Raw genomic sequence first — 12,531 nt, 5'->3', positions numbered from 1 at the left:
AGTGGCCAGGGGCAAATCATTGAATCTGTTTATGACTGTGTGGCTACAAGTGGCCATTCATCAATCTAACTAATAATTTGATGCCTAATTTTATAGTTAGTCTACAAGAAGAACGAACATGTACTCATACCCACCACTGATGAACAATTTAGGGAACTGTTTCCTTGTCATCCTGTGGGAAATATGTAAAACTCATGGGTGGCTCCTAATTGTGAAAAAAAAAAAATTAAAAACCAAGAAAACAAAAACTACTTCCAAGAAGACATCATGAAAAATTCTTCCTTTTGTTGTTCTCATGCCATAATGACCCAGAACTCTCACACATTTGAAGCACTAGCCAGTAGTCTACCTGTCGTCCAAGTACGTGCCCTAGGCGTCTCAGTCTCTAAGGATTTCTTCGCGCATTTTCTCCCATCTTAACTGTTTCTCACCCTTCCCGGACAGTTCCAAATCCTAGTAATCCTCCAATGCTCAAGTCAAATGATTTCTAATCTATGAAGACCTCTCTTGTTCTGTCCGTTGGAAATAAACTCATTCTCTTCTTCATTTCCACAGCACTTTGCCTAACTCTCGTATAACACCCATCACTTTTATCTTATATCTGCCCTATTAGACAGTAAAGTTCCTTGAAGGCAATGACTATGTCTTTTTCATTTTTTTTAAACATCTTTACTGGAGTATACTTGCTTTACAATGTTGTGTTAGTTTCTGCTGTATAATGAAGTGAATCAGCTATATGTATACATATATCCCCATATTCCCTCCCTCTTGTGTCTCCCTCCCACCCTCCCTACCCCACCCCTCTAGGTGGTCACAAAGCACAGAGCTGATCTCGCCGTGCAATGAAGCTGCTTTCCACTAGCTATCTATTTTACGTTTGGTGGAGTATATATGTCATTCTTCCTCCTCAAAGTGCCTTGTACATAGTAAGTGTTAAACAGTGTTTGTTGAGTGAATTACTAAATCATAGCCAATGGAGTTTTTATGCCCTTATTACAGAAACACTTGAAGCTAAAATATAGCGTATTACAGATATAATCCTTGGAGCTTTATCCTTACCTTAAAAAAAAAAAAAAGACTGTTTCTTTAGAGAAGTTTTAGGTTTACAGCAAATATAAGGGGAAGGTACAGAGATTTCCCGTATACTCCCTGCCCCAACACATGCATAGCCTCCCCATTCTCAACATTCCCCACCAGAGTTGTACATCTGTTACAATTGATGAACCTACAATGACAAATCAAAATCACCCAAACTCCATAGCTTGCATTACTGTTAACTTTTGGTGTTATGTATCCTATGGGTATAGAAAAATATATAATGACATGTATCCACCATTACAGTAACATATCGATTATTTTCACTGCCTTAAAAATCCTCTGTGCTCCACCCATTCATCCCTCCACACCCCAACCCCTAGCAACCACTGATCTTTTTCTATCTCCATAGTTTTGCCTTTGCTAGAATGTCATATGGTTGGAATCATAGAATATGTTGCTCTTTCAGCTTGCTTCTTTCACTTAGTAATATGTATTAAAGGTTCCTTCGTGTCTTTTAATGGCTTGATGGCTCATTTGTTTTTAGCACTGAATAATATTCCATTGTCTGGATGTACCACAAGTTATTTGTCTATTGACTTACCCAAGGACATCTTAGTTTCTTCCAAGTTTTGGCAATTATGAATAAAGCTGCTATAAACATTAGTGTGCAGGTTTCTGTGTGGACATAAATTTTCAGCTCCTTTGGGTAAATACCAAGGAGCACAACTGCTGGATTGTATGGTGAGAATATGTTTAGTTTTGTAAGAAACTCAAGTTGTCTTCTAAAGTGTCTGTACCATTTCGCAGTTCCACTAGCAACGAATGAGCGTTCCTTTCGCTCCACATTCTTGTCAATATTTGACGTTGTTGGCGTTACAGATTTTGGCCATGCTAAAAGGTGTGATGTGGCATCTTACTGCTGTTTTAATTTTCATTTTCTTGATGACAGCTGATGTGGAGCTTGTCCTTACCTTTTTCTCTTCTCACTTAGAGAAGACATGAAGGAAGAAGCGAACATCCGTTGAGGACCTGGCTTATGCCAATTACTGTAATGAGTACTTTACACATATTATATCAATAATTCTCAAAATAACATGACTTTACAGGTGATAAAACTGAGACTCAAAGAGACTACAAATTTGCTCAAACTCACAAGTAAAAACGTAGGAAATCAATATTAAATGTAGCTTTCTTGAGTTCCAAATGCTGACGACCATTTTTTTAGCCAAGTACATTTGGTTGCTCTTAACAGAGACCCCTCATATTTATTGGAATAAGAAGGGTTTATAGTAAAAATGAATTTGAAATGATTAGAAAGATGTACTTTATGAAAGTCTAAGACATGAACCATTATAGAGCTGGGCCGATAGTCATGAAACTGGACTACGGTTCTGGAGCCAAAGTGACTCATGGAAACTATGTTGTTGAGTTCATTATTTTCACACTAATTTCTCTGTGGACACAGCTCAGCCACATTTACCCTTGTCTCTGTCCTGCCACCCAATGGCTTTCTCTACTTAATCAGCTTCTTCTCCCTGTGACTTTGGCTCCCACGTTGCTTTGGCTTACCACCCATGGCCCTGTGAGCCTTGACTATCTCATGACATCTCCACATGAACTTTCTAATGGGCAAACACATTTTGGATTTCTCATTATCTAATTCAAGTTCCATACACAGAGAGAATTTGATAAAAATATTCTTCTGAACTAGGCCATGAAAATTAGGTAAGAGATGTGTTCATAAATTTGTCACCCTGGGGCACATCCTCCTTCAGACTTTCATCAACAGGGTCAGGAGCTGTGGGAGGTGTTGGTGTAGGTGTGAACAGGCTGTGCATAGTAATTATCCCCAGCCCAATCCGCAAATAAAGACATCCAGTCCAAACTTGTTTCTGAGTGCCAAATCTCATTTGCTATGGCTTATTAGAACTCTTCTCCTGCATGGTGCAGAGATATCTCAATAGCAGTATGTTTAAGACTGAATTCAGTATGGTGTTGGCAAAAAACCTACTCTATCCTTTGTTCTCTAGCTCACCACCGGGACTTGTGACAGTATTTCTTTACTTTTCAGACATTATTACTTTCTAATGAAAATGCCATTGTTGGTGTTCATAAGGTTCTAGCACAAATACTCAGTGAGAAATTGTTGCTAGTATTTTAAAATTAGACAATTGATATAGCAGATAAGTTAAAATATGTAGGGGCTTCCCTAGTGGCGCAGTGGTTGAGAGTCCGCCTGCCGATGCAGTGGACACGGGTTTGTGCCCCGGTCCGGGAAGATCCCACATGCCGCGGAGCGGCTGGGCCCGTGAGCCATGGCCGCTGAGCCTGCGCGTCCGGAGCCTGTGCTCCGCAATGGGAGAGGCCACAACAGTGAGAGGCCCGCGTACCGTTAAAAAAAAAAAAAAAAAATGTAGTACTTCAACAATCACATGTTTGGCTAAGTAGATATACCAAGTTTATAGCTTACATAATTTTAAGTGGGAAAGTATATAAACAACCTTGAAATAAATTCTATTCAAGGAACTTGGGCTTTTTATTGTTGTTGGAAGTTGCATGTCAGCTCATTAGCTTTCTTGAAAATTAAATTTAAATGAAGGCACGATTGTAATGAAAGGGGTTAATGCTCTACACCACGCAAACTTTTGCTTAAAATTGTAGCTGTGAAAACTACTTATATTGAGAATGAGTCACTGACACTTGCAGGAGTTTTTCAGCTAAATGCAGCCTTGAAGATTTGCAAGTTAGCCTATAAGAGCAAGAATTGCAAACAAACTATGAATATTTAATTTTTGAAAACAACCATTCTGCAACGGAGGGTAAAAGATGTGTCCATGTCCCTCACAGGGATGTGGATTTCTTACTTTTATCTAGTACACTCTGGAATGGATGTGTACCTTGAACTGTGCCCAATACGTTCAATGGGGAAAATCCGACATGCTTATCCAAGGTCAATATTTGCTATGTAGATTTTAGATTTTCATTATTATTTTTTAAAGTTTTTGATAGCAAGTGTGGCTTACATGGGATTTCAAGAAAGTTAAAAATGTAAGAGATTTGTTGAAGCATTAATCCTTGTTGACCTGGGTCACATAAAAATCACTATCTAAAAACGTTGAAATAAAGATTCTATCACTAAGAACTGAGACTGTTTTGAAACCAGACAAAACGGAAGCATCATTCAGAATGAGCATTCTGTAGAGACAGTGTGAAGCCAGGCAGGCATCAAATCTTGGGTGTGTTTCTTATTGAATGAAAGTGATATGCTTTTTGTAAAATGTATTTTTTATACAGTAGGTTCTTATTAGTTATCTATTTTATACATATTAGTGTATATATATGTCAATCCCAATCTCCCACTGAAGTCCATTAATTTCTCCACAGGCAGGAGTTTAGGGCTGTAGACTCAAGTCAGAGGTACACAAGAAGAATATCAGTGATTCTCAAAAGTGTGGTTCCTTGATCACCTGTATGGCAGGCTGAGGTGCTGGCTAAAAAGAAGAAAGGGAAAGAAGAGAACAGAAGGGAAGAGAAAAAAGAAAATTCCCCAAAGTTTATCCTAGGAACCTATATTTTAATCTCTCAAACACTAGGTTAGCTGAACCCATGGGGAAGGTCTGCTGAGCTATCCTGATCACCATAGCTCAGGAATGCCAGTGGCAGGCAGGTAAGCAAATACGGAAGCTGTGAAGTAAGTATATAAGATAATGGGAAGTGAATGGTGGGACTCAAGATGAATTGGAGAGGCAGTTCCCTCTTAAAGACATTCATATACAATTTTTTAAACCTGTTAGTTAACAGAAAATATCTGTGAAAATTGCAGTGCCCACACATTTAACTTGAAGGAAGCCTGAGTGCATGAGGGATGTTGAACTTGGGACTTACACAGTTAGCCATCTAATTTTTCTTTTAATCTACTTGATTTTTGTCCCATAATCTCCTATCCTATTTAACTTCTGTTTGTGTATGTTTTGATCCTTTAGGCTTGTTATTATTCTTTGTAATCTTTCAGTATGTTTGTTTTAACTGACTTACTGTGTCTTCATTTTTTTCTAGCTTGCTGCATCCACAGCCCAGGTACTTAGTGACCCCTTTGACTGAGAGACACCAAGCGAATCCTGTCTCACAGGTGTCTTGACAGACATAGCACTGTCACCTGGATGACGAAACTTCAATATCTAGCCTAACTGCATGTGATACCTGTATGCCACGCGCTGCCTAGAATGTACTGATGATCAACTACTATCCAAACCGTGAAGGAAAAAAGTGATATTTTTGGAAGACAATTTGACTATTCCAAATCCTGCCCTAAAACACATTAGGCAGGAGACTATTTCTTTAGTTGCTCACAAAATCACCTTCAGAGAATACACGCCTTTATTGAAAGTCACTGGAAGAAACAATGTTAGGGATTCCAAGGCATTCTAAAATTTTGCCCCCAATTAATGTGATGCTTAGTGATCTAGAGTTTAAGCAGCTATTTCTCAAAGTATGGTCTGGGTCCCCAAGACCCTTTCCAAGTTTAGTAAGATCAAAAGTATTTGCATAAAAGCACTAAGATGTTTTTGCACTCTCATTCTCTTGTGAGCCCACAGCAGAGTTTTTCAGAGGCTATGTGGTCTGATGATATGATCACTCTGATAGCAATGGAATGTATGCTTTTATATTCTTGTGTCTTCTCGAATTTTCTAAAGTAATGAGTTTAAAGTATAAATATGTGCATTTTCAGAGATTAACTCAGCTTTTCCTCACTATTTCTACTGTGTTCTTATGATGCTTCTTTGGTTTTACTTGCTATAAACTTTGTAACCCCATTATCATTCCAATAGATCACTGTTTTGAAATCAAGTTTTCCCCATATGTGGAAATACATCAAGAATAAGTAAATTTTGTTATCTTGGTTGGTAATAATACTTTTGAATTGTTTGTGGAACTTTTCTAAATTTAGAAATCTTATGAATGTTATTTTACAATTGTATAGTATTTTATTTTTAAATGAAAGATATCATTTTATAAGTAAATTTATATTTAGTGATAGATTGTTTAATTAAATAAGGAAAATTAAAGGCTCACTTTCTCAACCCATGGTCTATTCTCAAGATATTGAAAAAGATAAAACTGACATTTCATAAAGTTCTCTTGACTCATAGAAGAGAAGAATCTACTCCTAATGCAACTGTAAATAAAAATAAAATATGATGAAAGCTGTCTTTATAGATATTAATAGTTTATTTTGTCTCACACAACAGAACATTTCTGAATAGTATTATGATGCCGGTTAAGTTGCAGCATGTTTTTTTTTTTTTTTTGCGGTATGCGGGCCTCTCACTGTTGTGGCATCTCCCGTTGCTGAGCACAGGCTGCGGACGCGCAGGCTCAGCGGCCATGGCTCACGGGCCCAGCCGCTCCGCGGCATGTGGGATCTTCCCGGACCGGGGCACGAACCCATGTCCCCTGCATCGGCAGGCGGACTCTCAACCACTACGCCACCAGGGAAGCCCCTGCAGCATGATTTTAAATTAAAAAAATGGCGGAGGGAGATTTGATAGTTTAAAAATAGACAAGGATAACCTCAGTAAAATCCAAAAAATAATTGTTATAGCTTTTCCAACTAGGAATGAAAAAGTCACTGAGACATTATAAAGGCTAACTTATCATGTTGCATTGGCCAAAGGAGCACGTCCAATAGCTGAGACACTAACAAAGCTTTGTAGAGTTCGCCTTGCTGGCTGCCTGCTGCATGAAAAGTTAGTGAGAGGAAGAACTGTACTGCTACTTTCCAACAAGATGACAACACACCAAATTAAAGATTTAGTTGCAAACATGAAGACTAGGTTAATACATTGTCTGCAGAATTATACTTTGCCTTAAAGATGGATGAATCTACTGACAGGATTAAACTTGTGGTTTTGCTTATTTTTCATCAATGATGGCATCAACTTGTTAAAGATATGTGACTTGTTGGCAACAAACACAAATGGTGCTGAAATTTTCAGTGTTGAATAATTATTTTGGATTTCATGGTTTGTTAGGAAACAAGAATGTCCTTGATGAAGCTGTAAAATGAGCGTTAATTCTTATTTGATTATTAGTGAAACTATTAATTGTATTCAGTATGACATTGCGTACACATCTCTTACTGAGTTAGTCCCGTGTGTACTCTTTGATCTGCTGCTTCTCAGAAACCCTATGCCAACAAGCTCTGTGATCAGTGTTTACTTACTTCATCCCCCTGATTTATTTCCTTACCTTTAAAATGGGAAAGCTAATTTCTATCTCATGGAATTATGGTGGGGATAAAATAAGAAAGTTAAGTGACTTTTACTGTAAGGCATAAGCCTTTGAAAATATTATGACTTGTTCTTTTAAAATCTGAACTAATTATAGGATCCCACTAGGCAACAAAATCAGAATCAGTACTTTACTCTTCCCTTCAAACTGGATCCACCTATAATTTCACACTGAAAAATTCTGACATTGTTCGAAATTGCACGGTAATTCCACTCATTCTATACTCTACCTTCTAAAAATAAAATTGTTTACAGGATGGGTCAAGAACGTATTTGTTACACCTGTATGTAGCTAAACAGGATGGAGAGCAGATGTGCGGCCCACTGAAGCCCTCATCTCTGCTTTATTCTAACTCTGTGACAGTTTTGAGGTGAGTGTAAAAACATTCAATGCTGTCCATCTGACTGGATAGTTTTGTGTACTTTTACAATGATATCATTTGTGTGACTTTTTCTTTTTATTCAAATCTAAATAAGAGTTCTGCATAGAGATTCTAACACCAAGGCTGCAGATTTCTATGCAAGCATGCATCTTCTTTCTGCACCTCCCCTACAAATCCACTGACCCCTTTCCAAGTAACCCCTTGGTCACCCACATTTTTTTACACTATTGCCTACATTATGCTTCTTGACACTTTCTCTCCCAAGGCTTCCATCACTCCTTTTTCTTCCTTCTCTTGTTCTTCCTCTGATGACGCTATAGTCTTCTTCACAGGCCCCTCTTCCTTTGCCTACCTTTCAATGTGCTATCAGTGCCCTCAGAACTTGCAAAGTGCCTGTGAAATAGTCATTATCTTCATCCTCGAGAATAAACAGAGATTTGTTCCTTTATTCATTCAATCAACAAACATTGATTGAGCGTCTCCTATGTACCTAGGTAGCATGCTAAATGCTGAAGATATGATGATGAGCATTACAACAAACATGGTCTCTGCTCTCTAATAGAACTTAAAATCTCTTGGGGGAAACATTAGTCAAGTAATCACCCCCAAAAGCCAGAGTTTAATTGCGTATAGAAATAAATGCTGTGAAGACAAGGCACTTGGTTCAGCGAAAACCTATCATCCAGGAACCTGACCTAGATTTGGGGAGAGGGAGAAGGGAGCAAGGAAAGATTCTGCTGATATTTGAAAGAAGAGTGAAACTTACCAGATGATATGAAGGGCTCAAGGGGAGCTGCAGGTTGGGGAAAATGGCATGTGTGAAGGACAGTGTAACTAGAGTTGAAAGACCAATGATAGGAGTGGTGCAAATTGAGACTGCAGAGAGAGGCAGAGGCGGAATCACACAAGGATGCATAGGGCTGCCAAGGCTTTGAGTCTTTATTCTAAGTACAGTGGAAAACTCTGGAAGGGTTTCAATCTGGGGCTCCAGGTTGAGGGGAGCCATGCCCTGTGGATTAACATGTTAAGATTCATTTAAAGGAATACATGGGGCTTCCCTGGTAGCGCAGTGGTTGGGAGTCCACCTGCCAATGCAGAGGACACGGGTTTGTGCCCCGGTCCGGGAGGATCCCACATGGCCGCGGAGCGGCTGGGCCCGTGAGCCATGGCCGCTGAGCCTGCGCGTCCGGAGCCTGTGCTCCGCAACGGGAGAGGCCACAACGGTGAGAGGCCCGCGTGCCGCAAAAAAAAAAAAAAAAAAAAAAAAAGAATGCATGCAATTATTTTGGTGCATAAGCTTTCTTCTCTTGGGTTTGTTGAATAACTGACTCTAGATGCAGGTGGTGCACTGAAGGCAGGAGTGAGCCATGAAGAAAATTGGCCTGCCCCCCTTTGCAAAGTAACTACCCAAGATGAGTTTGTTATAGGCTTTGAAGCAAATCAGTTTCTTCAGACATAGTATTTGGGGTTGATGACACAACCAGGACCACTGCTGCTGCTGCCTGTGGCTCACCACAGTCCCCTGGGAAAATTCCAGACGCTTCTGCCAACAAATTTGTCTGGCGTTCAAACCCCTGGTCATGGGGCTTCTGCCTCATGCTCCTCCCTTCTACCTCCAACTCTTGTGCTGCTTTTGATCGATGAAATCTGGGTTCTATGTCTGCTCCCCATCTGAAAAGCAGTCTGTAAAATCAGGAGCTCTGCCTTGGGCAAGCAGGACTCAGAATGTGGGAAATAGCAAACTGTCAAAATATTGTTCCAAGGTGCTGGGCACTAAAAATAACAGAGTCCCACAACAGTTATTATAGTAATTACAGTAGCTCATGTATAAGCCATGGGACCACCGTTGCTTAACAGTAAACAACAGTTGGTGGTTCAACCAGTAGTTTTTCTGGAGAAATATATGTATCATTTATTAAATGGTAGAGATTCCCTTTCAAACCGTCATGGAAAAAATGGATTACTCAAAAAACATACTATTTTGAAATATTAAAGTTGGATTAACATCCTACTCCTTGCTCCAAATAAACTCATACTGTTTTATAACAGCAAAAATACTGGGAAGAACTTAATCTCTATCAATAAGGCACTAATTAAATAAAACACACATTTGGGAAGATGTCCAAGACGAATTGACATATGAAAAAAGCTAATTACATAACAATAAATACAGTAAATATAGTCTGATGATAGATGAGATCTGTCATCTTTCTAATCTATCTGTTTCATATATGGCAATATCCTTTATGTGCAAAAAAATTTCACAAAAGATATTCAATGCACAGCATGATCTGACACTGGGTGATATCAGGGTGCAGATGGGGAAGATCTTATTTTCATTTTTAAGTTCTTTTCCAATAAGCATAAATTACTTTGGTGCTTGAAAAAAGAAATGAACACAGTTGGAAAGAAAGAGAAATGTTTAGGACCTTGAAGTTAGATATCAATTGAATTGAAGCCAAGTGTACAGATAGGGGTGTCTGAAAAGGATTTTCCCCCTTCTGATGATGATATATTTGGAAAGGCCTGGAAACAGCATTGAAGTCCAAAACTGTCATCTCTATCAAAAAAAGGGAGTTGGTCTGTGCGTTATGGGAAGATAAAAAGGGGAAGTGAACTGAATATTACATTAATAACAAAAGTAAATATCTTTGTTTAAAACAACAACAACCCTGAGCTATTGAATCACAGCAGTCAGAACCAGACGAGAACAGGACTAACTGCCCAGATAAGACCTTGCCAAGAGTGAAAGTATCAGCAAGAGGAAATGTATGCTAGTCTAAAACTCAATTAATTTCATCAAGGGTATCACTGAAAACAAATTATCATGTCTGATAACACAGAACCCTAGCAAGCCAAAGGACAAAGATAACGCTCAAGTTCAAAGGCTTGCAGTTTACTTTGTTTTTAGTAAGCTACATTTTCTCTAAACCTAACAGGAATAATTAAAGGATGTTTCCTGTGCTGTTTCTGGTATTAATTAAAGCTGTCCAATGGAACTGATAGGAGAACAATAGTAACAGAGCCAGCCAGCTTCAAGTGCACTGCTTGCTGCAAATCAACAAATAATTTGCCTTATGGTAGCAGCTGAATTTCACTTGTTCATATTTGGAGTTAAAGCAATGCGAAGTGTATCCTCGGTCTCAGTAATTGCCCTTTGTTTTCCCTTTGGTGAAATGAAGACATGAGCGGAATGGAAGCTTGGTATCTGCACACGCACAGACAGACGCTCCTCTGTAGGTGGCTGAAGTCGTCCCGCAGTAGCCATTGGCTCGTGCACAGTCTGCTTATCTTTGTTTGGTCACTCAAATGTGGTTGTTTTTGCTTTTTGATGTATTAAAGAAAAATGCAGAGTTGAGGAAACGGCTCAGGAATGAAGGCTGTGGCTCTGTGTTCTCACTCCCAACTGTGACTCATGTCTCTAATGAGGCTTGAGCAGGAACTTAACTCCTGTGTCTCAGCGTCTTCATCCATAAAATAGAAGTGGCAGCACCACACTCTGCAAGGGATTTTTTGAAATTAGCTAATCAGTGTGAAGAAATCTGGAAAAAAATCTCTCTCTCAATCTCCTACCTATCTCCCTATGTGGCTGTCTACCTACCTGTCTGTCTCCCTAGCTAGCTAGCTAGCATCCTCTGGCAATAAGGATTACTAAATGTAAAACAAATTGTCAAGGAGGAGTACTTGGGAGTACAGGGGAGAGCTTTAAAAATAGAATACATTTTTATTTCTCCGGGGTGGTCCTAAGGGAGCTGAAGGCAAACACTGGGATAGATAACCTCTCCAAGTCTTTTCCAGTTCTTTGATTTCATAGTGTCAAATCCTGAAAGATTGTCTGGGTTATATCTACTAAAATATATGTACCGTTCTAGTCACTGAAAGATAATAATATATTATAGTGTTTGTGTGTTTTACAAATTGAGCAAAACTGCTGATCTATGAAAAAGGTTTTTTTAAAATAAATTTATTTATTTATTTATCTTTGGCTGCGTTGGGTCTTTTTGCTGCACGTGGGCTTTCTTTAGTTGCATCCAGCGGGGGCTGTTCTTCTTTGTGCGGGCTTCTCATGGCAGTGGCTTCTCTTGTTGTGGAGCACGGGCTCTAGGCGTGAGGGCTTCAGTACTTGTGGCACTCAGGCTCAGCAGTTGTGGCTAACGGGCCCTAAAGGGCAGGCTCAGTAGTTGGATCTTCCTGGACCAGGGCTCGAACCCGTGTCCCCTGCACTGGCAGGTGGGTTCTTAACCACTGCGCCACCAAGGAAGCCCTATGAAAAAGTTTTAAATCTCAACTAGTATCACTCTTGCAAACCTCAGGAAATGTTCTAAAATCTTGACTTATGAACATGAATTTCAGCAAAGACATTGGTTTACTTACTTTCAATTAAAATTCTAAAGGAGTCCAAATATCTTGAGAGGAAAAGATACAGAAATTGTTTTCAAATACAGATACGCACACTCACAAATAAAATAATTTAATGAACATATGGATTTTTGCAAATGCTGGAGTTTGCTGCCAATTTTGCAGTTAATATTTCTGAAAGTCAGCATATGCTGATCACCATGTGTTTATAAAACATTCTCAATAGTGAAGACAAAAGATTGGGCTTTGGCACGTTTACTGACCACATGGGCAATTATATCAGACTCTTACTTCACCCAAGAACCAGAAGAGTAAAGTAAGGAAGCCTCTTCTGCAGCTTTATTTGATCTGTGTTAATACCTTAGGACTCCTGATGTAATTGCTTTCTGTGTGAACAGCTCACCAACATAAAAACAAATGAAAATAGTCCTTTAAGTATTTAGTAATTGTAAAAATATTTG

The sequence above is a fragment of the Lagenorhynchus albirostris genome, chromosome 1 (assembly GCF_949774975.1).
Source record: "Lagenorhynchus albirostris chromosome 1, mLagAlb1.1, whole genome shotgun sequence".
Taxonomy (NCBI): domain Eukaryota; kingdom Metazoa; phylum Chordata; class Mammalia; order Artiodactyla; family Delphinidae; genus Lagenorhynchus; species Lagenorhynchus albirostris.
The sequence above is the reverse complement of the archived record's forward strand: the minus strand, read 5'-3'. Positions refer to the sequence as shown.